Consider the following 12,777-nt stretch of genomic DNA (forward strand, 5'->3'; position numbering starts at 1 on the left):
ACATATAAATTAATTAGCTAAATCATATCCCCGAGAAACTAACCTAAATGCAAATCCAATTATATATGTATCAATTCATACCTAAAACAACATGTATCAAGAGCGTGTCAACTCAAACCATACACCAAACCATTACCTTACTTCTTAGCCGCTCCTGTAAATTCACAGCCAAGGAAAGTTATTGCTGGACAAAGTAACTGTTGCTGGAAACCCTCCACACTGCCCAGATCACAAGAAAAATTGAGGCTCAACCAAAATATCAATACACCTCTACAATTTAACATCAACCTAGCTTCCCTTACCTCAATCCACAACTGCTGTGGCTACTGGAACAACAAAACAGAACCACAGTAAAGAGCAAAACTAGAGCATAGTGGCTGGAGGCTAGGAGAGGGCTGGCGGTAATGAACTAAGGCACAGAGACGGCGTCGTTGGAGTCGGGGCAGAGGCTAGAGTCGGCGAAGCAGACACGGCGGTGGCACAAACACGGCAAGCACGTGCAGAGGTGCGGCAGCGAGCGATCGGACGATGGCAGAGCGGCCGGCGTCGACTGTGGTGATCGGTGGCGACGCGAGAGGAATTAGGCACAGAAGAGGATCGGCGGCTGGGATCTCCCCAGCGAACGGCGACGCCATCGGCAAGGCACAGTGTTGGCAACCGGTGCTAGGGCTGAGGAGGAGCTTGGTGGCAGCACAGTGAAGATCGAAGAGTGCAGCGCCGTTGGGTGGAGTAGCCGAAGAAGTGATCGGCAACGAGAGGAAGGAGATAAGAACAGCGCCGGTTAGGGACGGGGTCGGGGGAAATCAGGAGAGGGAAGCGGCGTGGGAGAGGAGAAGAATATAAAAAGAAAAGATATATAAAAGAAAAAGGAAATGATTTAAAGAAAATAAACATTTCCTCTTTAAAATAGGGTAGCCCAAACAGGCCTTCCCAGGCCCTACTTTTATCCCCGTAAACTCGTCCATACGGTCTCCGAAAAATTCCCGAAAAATCTCCAAAAATTCCGAAAAATTCTCTTATTAATATTCGCCATTTTTTTCGGTATTTTACATTTTTCCCCACTAATAAAAAATTTGGTCCCCAAATTTCGTTATCTACCATCAGCAAATACTAACAACAGGTAACGAGTATAAATGCTGAACGGTAAATAAAATCACTTATCTCAAATGAAAAATGGGGTATCGAGCTCGGATAGTATCCTCGAGCTCCCAAGTAACCTCCTCGTCCAAATGATACTGTCATCCGACTTTAACCAGCCGGATAGTCATGTTCCGCAACTGACGCTCTTTCTAGTCGAAAATCTGTACCGGAACCTCCTCGTAGGTAATGCCAGGCTGAAAAGGAACTGAGATATCTGTCAGCACATGTGTCGAGTCGGATATATACCTCATCAACATAGACACATAGAATACATCGTGAACGCCCGCCAAAGCTGGTGGTAGCGCTAAACGATAAGCTACCGCTCCAACTCTTTCCAAGATCTGGAAAGGTTCATTGTATCGCAGGCTAGCTTACCTCGGAGGCCAATCCCTTCACCCCTTTCGTGGGTGAAACTCACAGAAATGCATGGTCGCAAATGGAGAACTCTAAAAGTCTCCGACTCCGGTCAGCATAACTCTTCTGGCAAACTCTACCAATGACAAATAGTCCTCCCAACTGTTTCCAAAATCCAATACACACGATCTCAGCAAATCCTCTAGAGTCTAAATGGTCCGCTGCGACTATCCATCTTTCCGAGGATGGAAAAACTGTACTAAAACAGAGCTGCGTGCCCAAGGTCTGCTGCAGACTCTGTCAAAACCAAGACGTGAATCGGGGTCTCTATCCGAAATAATAATCAACGGAACACCACGTGATCGGATGATCTCCCGGCAAAACAGATCTACCAATCGATCCAGGAAATCTGTCCTCCGATTAGCTACAACTTGCGCGGATTTGGGTAATTGATCAAAGATTACCCAAATCGCATCATGGTCTCATCATGTCCTCGGCAAACTCACCACAAAGTCCATAGTAATATGTTCCGAATTCCACTCAGGAATAGGAATCGCTGAAATAAGCCGACAGATCTCTAATGCTCGGCCTTCACTTGTTGACAGACGAGACATCTAGCTACAAAATCCGCGATGTCTTCCTTCATGTCGTTCCACCAATAGAAACACCTCAAATCTTGGTACACACGGGTACCGCATGGGTGGACAGCAAATCATGAGCGATGAGCCTCCGGAAGTAACTCTTATAAGACCGGATGAGACTGAGGTACGCATAATCTACCTCGGAATTATATAATACTCTCCTCGTCTCGTGTGAACTCGGTCTGCTACCCGGAAGCTATCTGGCTGTAAATAATCCGCAAATACAGCCTAGGGCTCTCGGATCCTCGTACTGATCGACGACTGAGCAACCATGGTAACCAGTCTGTGACCACAACACGGTGGCAAGCCAAAGTCACTCTAGACTTCCGGCTAAGTGCGTCGACAACCACATTAGCTTTTCCTAGGTGATAGCTAATGGTATAATCATAATCCTTCAGGAACTCCATCCATCTCCTCTGTCGGAGATTAGGTTCCTTCTAAGTAAAACAGATATTTGAGACTCTTATGGTCAGTGAGAATCTCAAATGTAACGTCATATAAATAATGTCGCCAAATCTTCGTGGCAAAAATAATGGCGACTAGCTCCAGATCATGTACAGGGTAGTTCTTCTCATGCTTCTTCAACCGACGAGAAGCATAGGAGACTACTCTATCATGCTGCATCAAAACAACGTCCAAACCCAGTAGAGATGTGTTGGTATAGAGCACGAATTCATCCTCTCCAGAAGGTAAAACAAAAAAAAATCGGAGCTGACACTAAACTCCGCTTCAGCTCCTAAAGGTTGGTCTTGCAAACCTCAGTCCAAGTGAACTTCACGCCTTTCCTGATCAGGCGTGTAAGTAGCATAGCAATCCGTGAGAAACCCTCAACGTATCTCCGGAAATATCAAGCCAAACAAAGGAAGTTGCGAGCCTCTTATATCGACTCCATCTACTCCCAACGGTAACAACCTCGATCTCCTGTGGAACCACGGTATACTCCTGCTGTGACCGTGTGCCCTAATCATCATCACATAAGACAATCCCAATAAGCACTACTGATCATCACATATAGATGTTTTCGTCGAAACATCTCTAGATCTAAGCAAAGGTAGTGTACATGACTCACCTCAGATCCGTAATAAATCACAACATCGTCAACAAAGAAAATGGAAACCGATCCAAACATTCTAGGGATACCCAAATCATCGAGTCCATGATAACATCTAGGGCACCGCAAGAACTAATGGTAAAACCAAGACACATAATGTCCGTATCACAGACATTCCTAACCATAAGATCCTCAACAATAAACAGATCTAATCACCAACGATATATAATCACCAATGAACAGAACCTCCAGTGTGAGAGCAATGCTCTATCACACGAAATACCACATATGTGGGAGCAACGCTCTACCACAAACAATCCGTAATATGTGGGAGCAACGCTGCACCACAAACAAACAATAATATGTGGGAGTTACACTCCACCACAAACGATCCATAACCTGTGGAAGCAACGCTCCATCATAAACAATTCATAAGTGTCCAAGGCACCTAACTATCTAGCTAGAGACTGCACAAGATCTCTCTACCACAGATCACTGTGGGTAGCCTAGGGTATAATCACCCAGTAAGCAAATCAAATCCATAGTCAACTCTATCATCCTCCTAGTGGGTCGGTCACCCACTAATGAAAGAATTAGTTGACAGGGTAAAACAACCAATATCATAATGTAGACATTTAATACCATACACCTGACACACGTGCACACACAACATATGTATGATCGTCATAATCCTCCAATTAGTACACACCAAAAATACTCACATCATAGGTATAAATCACTGTGATACCTCCAACAATGTATACCGAACCCGTGTGCACATATCATCGTAGGTAAAATCAACAATACCCTCAAACAACACTCACATGACAAATATACACATATGCCAAGAGTATAATCAACATATACTTCCAATAAGGCATACTAAACCCAAGTGCACTCACAAATCACACATAATCAACAAGATACCTCAGATACCACACCAAACACATATGTACATATCACAACACCGATGTAATAGACAAAATACTTCCAACATGACACTCACACCCATGTACACATACCACGAAACAGATTTAAATAGATAAGATACCTCCAACATGTCAATCAGGCACGTACAGCTAACTAAATAGCTATAATCCACAAGGAACCTACAATAACCACATCAAGATGGGAATACCCACACTATCTGCAAATGAACTATCCATCATAGAATTCCTTCAACTCATAACAATCATATCTACACACCACATAAATATGCATAATCAACATATTTTAAATCCAATCTATCACACAAATCCTACGCCACCTTCTAAGTTATCCTACAAGGTACTTACAGTCTAAATTTAAAGTACCCACGGAATAGGATAAATCAATCCTCTAAAGACTGACCAAACCAACAACGATATACGGCTAATTCAGTCTTTTCCCACGTCAGTAACAGTCATGTACTCCAATGTGCTCATAATATCCAACTAAGCACGAAAAATCAAAAGATTCGAACCTCTAAAAATAGAATATAATTGCCCTCTACTGATCAAACCAACAAAACTAAATCAATCATCTTCTAACTAATCAAGAATACCTTAATTCCCCACAAGCAACTAAGGTATATCAATATACGACTACCCAAATCAATAAGTGTAAATCAGACTCCTACTGACTGATCTAACAAGAGTAAATCAATATTTACTGATGAAATTAACTAAGATAACATCATATACTACTGGCTAGGTCAACATGAATAGGTAAATACTGTTGGTGCAACCTTAGATCAAGGTTGACCTGGTTGACCCGACTCGAGGTGACTTGACTCGAGTTGTATTTTGATGTTTGACTTGGGAAGATTGTCGGTGCAACCTTAGGTCAAGGTTGACCTAGTTGAGTTGCATGTTGATGTTTGACACTCGTGAGAGAGTTCTATTCTTGATATGGGACAAGAATAGATGTTTGGGAGATTATTGGTGCAACCGTAAGTCAAGGTTGACTTGGTTGACCTGATTCGGGAAAAAGTCCAAGTATGGAGACTTGGCAACGGGAAAAGTCCAAGTATGGAGACTTGGCACTGGAAAAGTCCAAGTATGGAGACTTGGCACGGAGAAGTCCAAGAACGGAGCTTGGCACGAGGGAAAGTCCTAACTGGGATGTTAGGCAGTTGGAAAGTCCCGTGAGTGAAGCCGATGGAAAGTCCTAACTGGGATGTTAGGCGGTTGGAAAGTCCTGGTGAGTAAAGCTGGGCAAAGGAAAGTCCGTGAGAAGCAGAGGGAAAGTCCTAACTGGATGTTAGGCTTGGAAAGTCTCGTGAGTGAAGCCGGGGAAAGTCCTAACTGGAATGTTAGGCGGTTGGAAAGTCCCGTGAGTGAAGCCGGACAGTGGGAAAGTCCTAACTGGGATGTTAGGCGGTTGGAAAGTCCTGGTGAGTGAAGCTGGGAAAGTCCTAACGGGATGTTAGGCAGGTGGAAAGTCCCGTGAGTGAAGCCGGGCAAGGGAAAAATCCAGATGGATCAAGGGTGATCGGACATCTGGTGTGGAGAAGTCTAAGTGGGTCAAAAGGATTGACCGGACACTTAGCGGGGAGTGCTAGCAGGTCAAGGGAGTGACCAGATGCTAGGGATGATGTACCAACAGGTCAAGGTTGACCGGATGTTGGTGTGGAAGCCTTAGGTTTAGGGCTGAGAAGTTTGGATCGGTCTGGTGACCGATCCAGTGATACTGCGTTTGCCCTGATCGGTCTGGTGACCGATCAGAATCAGATCAGTGGCTCACTGATTGTAATCTGATCGGTCTGGAGACCGATCAGGAGGCAACGCAACCTCGCGAGAAGAAAGCCGTGGATCGGTCTGCTGACCGATCCACCCATGGCCTGATCGGTCGGCAGACCGATCAGGCATAGATCAGTGGCTGAGGAACCGAAGCCTGATCGGTCTATGGACCGATCAGGAGGTTCCCTGATCGGTCCACAGACCGATCAGGAGACGCCGATCAGACGAGGGACCGAAGCCTGATCGGTCTGTGGACCGATCAGGAATCTAGCCGTTGCGACGCAACGGCTAGTTCTCTGCTCTTCTTCTTCGCAGGTATAAAAGAGGGCTACAGGACTTCGGTGAAGTCTCTCCTTCTACTTCTTCTTCTTCCTTCCTGTTGCGAAGTGCTGTTGTGCTTGAGCTTTGTTGAGCTCCTCCTTGTCGAAGCTTCGCGTGAGCTTCATTCCACGACTGGATCAGCTGCTGCTGAGTTGCTTGTTGCATCTGTCCGTGAAGTTGCTACTTCATCCGGGACCCCAGTCGACGAGAAGGCAAGCTACTGTGTTTACATTCCTGTTGTATTTTGTTCTTGCTATTCTCTTGTACTCTTAGCTTGCTGTTGCAAGTGATTGTGGCGAGGTTTCTCCACCCACAAGGAGTTTGATTTAGCCGGTTTTCCGGGGACTCATCCACCGACGGATTGATAGGCTTCGTCCACCTTACGGACACGCCGAGGAGTAGGAGTTTCATCTCTGAACCTCGTTACATTCTTGCGTAGAGGTTTGATTTCTTCTCCTGTTTTCTTTCTGCATTTAGTTTCCGCTGCGCTAACCCTAGTTTGTAGAAAGAAACACGAGCAATTGGGGTCGGCTATTCACACCCCCCTCTCTAGCCGTACGAAGAGATCCTAACAAGTGGTATCAGAGCCAGGTTGCTCTTCGTCGGATCATCACCCGTGGGAGCAAAGCTAGAGAATGGATCTCTATGGAGAAGACATCACCATTCCACCCTTCTACGAATGCGGCGACTTCGCGTATTGGAAGGTAAGGATGAAGTACTTTCTTATGACTAACATAATGAATTGGTTTTGTGTACAAGAAGGTTTTACTCCTCCGGTGGATAAGGAAGGAAAACCACTTGAGAAGAAGGAGTGGACAAGAGAACAAATTCACAAATCCGAAATCAACGAAGAGGTAACGAGAATAATTGAATTTTCATTGCCTACTAACATCTTGTGTAAGATAGGTTACAACAATGCCAAGGAATTATGGGATAACTTGGCCAAGTTCCATGAGGGAAGCTCAAATTCAAGCCATGAAGAGGAGCTAAGTGAGCCAAGTAACTCACATCATGGAGGAGAAGATTTAGAAGTTCAGGGCCACTCAACATCTAAAGAAGAAGAGGAGGAGAGTTCCTCTTCAAGATCGTAGCAAGAAGAAGAAGCTTCTACCTCCGGAAGGGATGAAAATGAGAGCGTTCATCCATCCTCAACCCTAGGTAACTCAAGCATTTTAATTTCTAGCAAATTACACATAATGTGCTTCGAGTGTAGGGAATTTGGGCACTACAAGAGCAAGTGTCCAAAGAGGGTTAGAAAGACTCCACCGGCACCAAAGGTCAAGGAAGCCGGCGTCCCAACACGCAAAGGCAAGAAGCACGTGGTGTGCTTTCAATGCAAGCAACGGGGACACTATAGGAGCCAATGTCCGAAGGGGAGGAAACCTCACAAGGACAAGGGATGCACATCGATAGGGGGAGCTAAGGCAAACCCTAAGGTATCTTTTAAGGCTCATTCGTGCAATTCTAGTAGGATACATGCTAGTAATTTTATTGCATTAGTCAATAATGATAAGCATGTTAACACTAGAAATCAATACATGTGCTTAGGTGCTAAACATGTCAACCTAGATAGGGATACTACTAGGAATGCTAACCCTAGGATTAACACTTCTAAGGTTAAGGAAAACCTAGGTAGAAACCCTAAATCAACTAGACACATGCCTAGGAACACCTCAAGAAAGAATGACAAATCAAAACTTGAGGTAATAGAAAAGGAGAATCAAGTCTTGAGGTCAAGGCTTGATACCCTAGAAAAGGCCCTTAAAAATTTAGAGAAGTCAACTCTAGGGCCTAAGGGTCAAAAGTCCCAGGACAAGAAAGGTTTGGGTCACAAATCTAAGTCCCAAGTGGTCAAGCCCACTTATCATAATGTTCCATTCGATTATGGAACAAAATCTAGGGCTAGGAAGACCATCACCAAGGTCACAAGGGGAGTCACCCCTAGAGTTGATCTTGATGAGTCCCAAATGACCAAGGCTTTAAAGCCTAAGAGGGTCATTAGGAGGGTTGCTAGGGAAGTTATCCCTAGTGAATATTTAATGAACCCAATGAGCTCAAATAGGTATTGGGTTCCTAGGAGCATCTTCTCTACCCCATAGATGGGTTAGAGAGTGTCAACTCCGATTAGAAGGGTAGTTAACTCAACTTTGAGGAAATTGACACTTAAGGAGCATTTTCAAGGTTTTGTGAACCTTTGAAAATGAAATGGATTTATCATTTACTCCTTGAAGAGTAAATTGTGCCATATTTGAAAAAAAATATCGACTTTAATCTTTATTGGCACAAGTTAGGAAAACCTAGAGAAATACCAAGTTGGGGTCTTGGTACTCTCTTAGGAATTTAAGACAATCTAGGCCTTAATTAAAAAGGTGCTATTCTTGAGGAAATATGAAATATGCCAATATTTGAGGATATACTTAATGTTAAGTGGCATAAATTAATCAAGAAAAATAGGAATGCCAACTTAGGTTTGGGCATTTTCTTGAAGCACTTTGAGCAATCTAGGTTTAGATTTTAAGTTAGCTAAGGTGTTAAGGATACTTAGATAGGTAATCTAGGTATTTTATTTGTGCTAACTTACCATGGTTGTTTGCCATATGCCATGTCATGACATCATATTTATTTTATGATCATTTAAAATGTCATGATAATGCTTAGGTTAGTTAAATGTCATGCTTTATTTAAGTTTCAAACTTTATGCCATGACATCATGACATTGGCACATGTTTTCATTTATGATACCATTTTATGCCATGTCATCATCTCTTGCATTAATAATCAATTGAATTGATTTAAGGATGAAAAACACATCTTGATATTGAGATCAAATTTGTGTTTTAGAAAATGCATGAGACCTTAGTCTAAGATACCTAGACCCATATCTCACATCAAATTGACTTGAATGTGGTTTGATACACCTTAGATGTGTGTGAGATATTAGGATCATGAGTTAGGATCAAGGTGCATAGTTCTTGTACCTAGATGAGCCTAATTCAAGAAATGGAGGATCATAGGGAAAACTTGTGTACAAGTCATGTACATATAGTCCTAAGATTATGATCCTAAATTAAAGGGTTTAAAATCATTTCAAAATTGATTTGAAAAACCTTGATGAAGCTTTCCTAGTGATTGCATTCATCATTGAACATTGTGATACAAAGTTGAGTTAAACTTGAACTATTTCAAAGTTTTTGAACTTTGTATCAAGATTGAAAAATGGAAGTTATTTTCATAGAAAACTATTTTTCCATGATAGTGTATGATATGAGGAATGTATCCTCAAAGTTTCGTAATTTTTGGAATTTTCTTGAATTTATTAGGAGTTTCTGATTTTCCGGAAGGGGAAATCAGAAGTTCTGATTTCAGTGGCTGGATCGGTCCGGGGACCGATCCAAGGAAGACCTGATCGGTCTACGGACCGATCCAGAGTATTGTGGATCGGTCTGCAGACCGATCCAGTGAGTTCCTGTAGCACGAGTGCGATCTGGTGAAGGGCTGATCGGTCTGGGGACCGATCAGGGCGTGCCGAATTTCTAATTTTTTAACTGTTGTCTGAAATTTCAGTTATGGAAGTGGTGTTTTTGGATTTCTAAAGGTTTAGAACTCTCAAAGACATTGTTGGTGCAATGGTCAAAGGGGGAGTTGACCTTTAGGGGGAGTTTACCTAATTGTCAAGGGGGAGTTGACTTTTAGGGGGAGTTTTTACTCCTTAAGACTTTTGAGGATTAGTGATATGGGATTATCACTAAGTTGATTGTTGAGTTTAGTATCAAGGGGGAAATTAAGAGTTTCAATGAAAGGTATGGGACTTTCATTAGGAAGAAACTCTTGACCTTGATACCCTCTTTTTTCTTTTTGATGTGTGTCAAAAAGGGGAGAGTGTTCATTGGAGAATTATTGGAGAACCCAAGTTAGGTTATCGGGTTAACCTAAGCTAGGGGAAGAATGTCAAGGAATGTTCAAGGAAAAACATTGGAATTCTTTTTGATGTGTGTCAAAAAAGGGGAGAATTATTGGAGAACCCAAGTTAGGTTATCGGGTTAACCTAAGGGGAGAATGTCCAGAGAATGTTCAAGGAAAGAACATTGGACATTGGAAGATGGTTGGAAAACCTAAGTTAGGTTATCAGGTTAACCTAACTTGATTATGGGTTTTGTCAAACATCAAAAAGGGGGAGATTGTTGGTGCAACCTTAGATCAAGGTTGACCTGGTTGACCCGACTCGAGGTGACTTGACTCGAGTTGTATTTTGATGTTTGACTTGGGATGATTGTCGGTGCAACCTTAGGTCAAGGTTGACCTAGTTGAGTTGCATGTTGATGTTTGATACTCGTGAGAGAGTTCTATTCTTGATATGGGACAAGAATAGATGTTTGGGAGATTATTGGTGCAACCGTAAGTCAAGGTTGACTTGGTTGACCTGATTCGGGAAAAAGTCCAAGTATGGAGACTTGGCAACGGGAAAAGTCCAAGTATGGAGACTTGGCACTGGAAAAGTCCAAGTATGGAGACTTGGCACGGAGAAGTCCAAGCAGGGAGCTTGGCACGAGGGAAAGTCCTAACTGGGATGTTAGGCAGTTGGAAAGTCCTGGTGAGTGAAGCCAGGCAGTGGAAAGTCCTAACTGGGATGTTAGGCAGTTGGAAAGTCCTGGTGAGTAAAGCCAGGCAGTGGAAAGTCCTGGTGAGTAAAGCCAGGCAGGGGAAAGTCCTAACTGGGATGTTAGGCAGTTGGAAAGTCCTGGTGAGTAAAGCCAGGCAGGGGAAAGTCCTAACTGGGATGTTAGGCAGTTGGAAAGTCCTGGTGAGTGAAGCCAGGCAGTGGGAAAGTCCTAACTGGGATGTTAGGCAGTTGGAAAGTCCTGGTGAGTGAAGCCAGGCAGTGGGAAAGTCCTAACTGGGATGTTAGGCAGTGTGGAAAGTCCTGGTGAGTGAAGCCAGGCAAGGGAAAAATCCAGAAGGATCAAGGGTGATCGGACATCTGGTTTGGAAAAGTCTAAGTGGGTCAAAAGGATTGACCGGACACTTAGCGGGGAGTGCTAGCAGGTCAAGGGAGTGACCAGCTGCTAGGGATGATGTACCAACAGGTCAAGGTTGACCGGATGTTGGTGTGGAAGCCTTAGGTTTAGGGCTGAGAAGTTTGGATCGGTCTGGTGACCGATCCGGATATCGCGGTTGCCGATCGGTCCGTGACCGATCGAATCGATCAGGCTCATACCCTGATCGGTCTCAAGACCGATCAGACAGCAACTCAAAGCCGTGGATCGGTCCGCTGACCGATCCACCACACGGTCGGCACACATCGTCAGGATCGCTGGTTGCGGCCTGATCGGTCTATGGACCGATCAGGAGGTTCCCTGATCGGTCCACAGACCGATCAGGAGACGCCGATCAGACGAGGGACCGAAGCCTGATCGGTCTGTGGACCGATCAGGAGGTTTCCTGATCGGTCCATGGACCGATCAGGAATCTAGCCGTTGCGACGCAACGGCTAGTTCTCTGCTCTTCTTCTTCGCAGGTATAAAAGAGGGCTACAGGACTTCGGTGAAGTGCTCTTCTTCTGCTACTTCTTCTTCTTCCTTCCTGTTGCGAAGTGCTGTTGTGCTTGAGCTTTGTTGAGCTCCTCCTTGTCGAAGCTTCGCGTGAGCTTCATTCCACGACTGGATCAGCTGCTGCTGAGTTGCTTGTTGCATCTGTCCGTGAAGTTGCTACTTCATCCGGGACCCCAGTCGACGAGAAGGCAAGCTACTGTGTTTACATTCCTGTTGTATTTTGTTCTTGCTATTCTCTTGTACTCTTAGCTTGTTGTTGCAAGTGATTGTGGCGAGGTTTCTCCACCCACAAGGAGTTTGATTTAGCCGATTTTCCGGGGACTCATCCACCGACGGGTTGATAGGCTTCGTCCACCTTACGGACACGCCGAGGAGTAGGAGTTTCATCTCCGAACCTCGTTACATTCTTGCGTAGAGGTTTGATTTCTTCTCCTGTTTTCTTTCTGCATTTAGTTTCCGCTGCGCTAACCCTAGTTTGTAGAAAGAAACACGAGCAATTGGGGTCGGCTATTCACACCCCCCTCTCTAGCCGTACGAAGAGATCCTAACAAATACTATCCACTACATAACTAATAAAGAGGCTGGTATGTGCCTCTATCTGCTAACCAAATAGTAGTAACAGAAGCTAAAGCTACTAGGGGTATGATATGTAAAATCACCAAAGCCTATAATCCTTAATCTCTATTAAGGTCAATCAAGATCAGTGGCTAACCCATCACATATAATATATGCTACAACAACCAGACAGGTACTAGTAAAGAGTGCTAATACATGTCATAGACTATAATAATGAACAGGGCATAAACTAATCAAAAGGTAGGATAACATATACCAACATACCTCCTATAGCTTGGAGATGTCCTGCTTCTGCCAAGTCCCAAAATCCAAAAAGTCACATCGAGAAGACTAAAACATGAAATCCGAAACACGAGAAATAAAACTCGTAAGCCGATCTCTGATACCAAATAAATTGGTATCAGATAAATCTCAAAAATCCAGAA

The sequence above is a fragment of the Zingiber officinale genome, chromosome 9A (genome assembly GCF_018446385.1).
Source record: "Zingiber officinale cultivar Zhangliang chromosome 9A, Zo_v1.1, whole genome shotgun sequence".
Taxonomy (NCBI): Eukaryota; Viridiplantae; Streptophyta; class Magnoliopsida; order Zingiberales; family Zingiberaceae; genus Zingiber; species Zingiber officinale.